The sequence below is a fragment of the Lissotriton vulgaris genome, chromosome 1_2, assembly GCF_964263255.1.
Source record: "Lissotriton vulgaris chromosome 1_2, aLisVul1.2, whole genome shotgun sequence".
Taxonomy (NCBI): domain Eukaryota; kingdom Metazoa; phylum Chordata; class Amphibia; order Caudata; family Salamandridae; genus Lissotriton; species Lissotriton vulgaris.
In genome coordinates, this window is record NC_141686.1 from 327,865,189 (window position 1) to 327,868,923 (window position 3,735).

Sequence of the window (3,735 nt, forward strand, 5' to 3'; positions counted from 1 at the left end):
TCAGGCTAGTGCCGTCAGTGGCTCCGCCGTTAATGACCCTTCCGCAGGTTCACCTATGGAAACCTTGTTATAAATTTTACTTCCTCTAGATAGTCAAGTTTGATTGTCATCTTGGTGCTCCGCCAGGGCTGTTGCCGACCCCGGCGGGGCCGATCTGAGGGCCTCACTAAACCATCCAATCGGTAGTAGCAACAGGCAGTGTGTACAAAGGGCAGGGACTTAATCAATGCGAATTTATGACCCGCACTTACTGGGAGTTTCTCGTTTATGGGAAATAATTGCAATCGACAATCCCTATAACAAACGGGGTTCAGTGGGCTACCCGCACCTGTCGGCAAAGGGTAGACACATGCTGATCCATTCAGTGTAGCGCGCGTGCAGCCCCGGACATCTAAGGGCATTACATACCTGTTATTGCTCGATCTTGTGTGGCTGAACGCCACTTGTCCCTCTAAGAAGCTGGACACTAACCGCTGCGGGTCGCGTAGCTAGTTAGCATGGAGGAGTCTCGCTCGTTATCGGAATTAACCATACAAATTGCTCCACCAACTAGTAAGAATGGCATGCACCACCACCCACAGAAGCGAGATAAAGCTATCAATCTGACAATCCTTTCCGTGTCCGGGGGAGGTTTCCCGTGTTGAGTCAAATTAAGCTGCAGGCTCCACTCCTGTTGGTGCCCTTCCGTCAATTCCTTTAAGGTTCAGCTTTGCAACCATACTCCCCATGGAACCCAAAGACTTTGGTTTCCCGGAAGCTGCTCGGCGGGTCATGGGAAAAATTTCGCCATGTAGCTGGTCGGCATCGTTTATGGTCGGAACTACTACAGTATCTGATCGTCTTCGAACTTCCGACTTTCGTTCTTGATTAATGAAAACATTCTTGACAAATGCTTTTGCTTTGGTTTGTCTTGCACGGGTCCAAGAATTTCACCTCTATCGGAACAATACGAATGCCCCCGGCCATCCCTCTTAATAATGGCCCCAGTTACGAAAACCAACAAAATAGAACCGGAGTCCTATTCCATTATTCCCAGCTGAAGTATTCAGGTGACCAGCCTGCTCTGAACACTCTAATTGTAAACGATTCAGAACACCAGGACACTCAGGGCCCGATTCACAGAACTAACTTAAGACAAAATCCTAAACTTACTACTTTTGGTATTCACTGAAGTTAGGATTTTGTCTTAAGTTTGTCTTAAGACAAACTTAAGACAGACTTAAGACAGACTTAAGTTAGGATTTTGTCTTAAGTCTGTCTTAAGTTTGTCTAAAGACAAACTTAAGACAAAATCCTAACTTCTGTGAATACCAAAAGTAGTAAGTTTAGGATTTTGTCTTAAGTTAGTTCTGTGAATCGGCCCCTTAGTCAAGAGCATAAAGGGGCACCAAGAGGTAGGGGCTGGGACAGGCGGTAGCTCACCTCGCGGCGGATCGCCAGCTCGATCCCAAGATCCAACTACAAACTTTTTAACTGCAGCAACTTTAATATACGCTATTAGAGCTGGAATTACCGCGGCTGCTGGCACCAGGCTTGCCATCCAATAGATCCTCGTTAAAGGATTTCAAGTGTACTCATTCCAATTACAGGGTCTCGAAAGAGTCCTGTTTTGTTATTTTTCGTCACTACCTCCCCAAGTCGAGAGTGTGTAATTTGTGCGCCTGCTGCCTTCCTTGGATGTGGTAGCCATTTCTCAGGCTCCCTCTCCGGAATCGAACCGTGATTCCCCGTTACCCTTGGTCACCATGGTGGGCACAGAAAGTACCATTGAGCATTGATAGGGCAGACATCCAAATGTACCGTCACTGTGACGTGCGATCAGCCTGAGACTATCTGGAGTCACCAAAGCGGACGTGCGAGCCCGTGTTGGTCTTGGTCTGATAAATGCACGCATCCCAGGAGGTCAGCACTCGTCGTCATGTGTTAGCTCTAGAATTACCACAGTTATCGAAGTAACAGATGGAGCGATCAAAGGAACCATAACTGATTTAATGAGCCATTCACAGTTTCACTGTACCGGCCGTGTATACTTAAACAAGCATGGCTTAATCTTTAAGAAAAGCATATGCTACTGGCAGGATCAACCAGGTAGCCGCACCTGCTGACGGGGTGGGGCCGCGTGCTCATCTCCCCGACCGGCAACCTTAACGCACCCCTCCCTCTCGGGAGCCTGCTAGTGGAGAGCCGCATGGGCACCGGCAGGCCCAGCAGTCTCCCCCGGGAGGGAGAGGCAGGCCGAGTCACAGTGTAGGAACTGAGTTCACCAGGTCCCCTGGGGGTAGCTTGGCCCGAGCAGGAAGGCACCCAAAGCATAGGTGTTAAGTGACTACACAGCACACACAACCGCTGAGACAATAAATGCACGAAAAGACTGAGACCACACCAATATGCTTGATTCAAATAAATAAGTTTTATCTGAGATCAAGATCAGGGCAATCAAAAATCACAGTAGTAATAACTCATTACCTTTCCTTAAAAACGCATGTTTTTCATTACTTGGCCATAAATACATAAATAAATAAATATTCACCCTTCAGATAATACTGCAATAGACAGGATCAAAACATTTCATTAGGTAATAGCATTTCATTGCTTAGCAATACACATTTCCTTGTGTCAGAAATCCGCAGGTTATTAAACAAGAACTTAACCTTTCATGTGGCTGGAGTAAAACGGTTCATTAATTAGCAGTAAACCACTTTGAGTAGAACTCAGCACTTCCTCAGGCCAGGGTAAACATCTCTTTAACCACGGAGAACATCACATCAATAATAACCAGCGCAGCAGGTAAGGATAAACGCTGCTTTACCCTTCACTAAACCTTTTATGAGGCCCTGATAATCAAGGCATCCAGCACAGTTGAGCATTTCATCTTATTCAAACTAAGCCAGGCAAAAGGCTAACGTGACTGCCACTTTACTGTACTCTAGGCAGGGGTTAACTCTTTTACCATAGGGCCCTCACAGTGTCTAGGGGCCCTGGCCCCGGTCCAGCACTCCAGAGGGGCCAAATAGGGCAAACGGGCCCAGTCTTAAGTTTTCCCCAGGGAGGGGCGAACTCTGGGCCTCCACCGGCCTTCCGCCCTCCTCCCCGGGAGTTTACCTCACTCTTCGGCCCACTCCGGGCCCTTGCGACGATTCTGGCCGGCCTCAGGATGGGAGGGGGGCTGATCCAAAGGGGCCCACCCGGTTCCGCCGCTCCACCAGAAGCTGATGGGGGTTCTCGCTCTCTTCGAGCGCTGACGCTGGTTCCTTCGTCGGTCCCGGGCTTTCCTGGGCCTGGCTGCACCTGTGGACCGATGGGGGCGTGGCGCCGGCTGCCAATCAGAGCGCGGCGGGGGCAGAGTCACTTCCGACGCCCCCATCACGTGAGGAAAGCAGGATGGCTTCAGGCCTAGTAGGGCCTAGCGCGGCCCAGTGCAACAATGTGGCGGCCCTCTCCTGGCTCCCGGGGGCCGCCGTGGGGGGTGATGAGGTCAGCGCTTCAGAATCAGCTGCGACCAGCGTTTGGGGCTCCGATGAGGCGGCAAGGGCCACGGCGGTGAGTGAGGCCGCTAGTGCTCTTCAGGCATAGCGCGGGGGGGGGAATTGCAAGGTTCCGAGGCCCACCACAGCGGGTGCCGGCAACAGGCTGACGATCGTAGCGCCATGAGGAGCAGAGCGCTCGAAGGGCAGTAGCGCTTCAGCGGCATCAGGATACCGGGAGCCAGCGCTTAGCAGAGATAGCGCTTGGGGC

The 3,735-nt window shown here is 50.9% G+C and overlaps 1 pseudogene; it reads right to left on the reverse strand.

Moving 5' to 3' along the window:
• Window positions 1–30: 30 nt before the first annotated feature.
• LOC147736648 (18S ribosomal RNA) lies at window positions 31–2,091 on the reverse strand (annotated as a pseudogene).
• Between the last annotated feature and the right edge of the window lie 1,644 nt (window positions 2,092–3,735).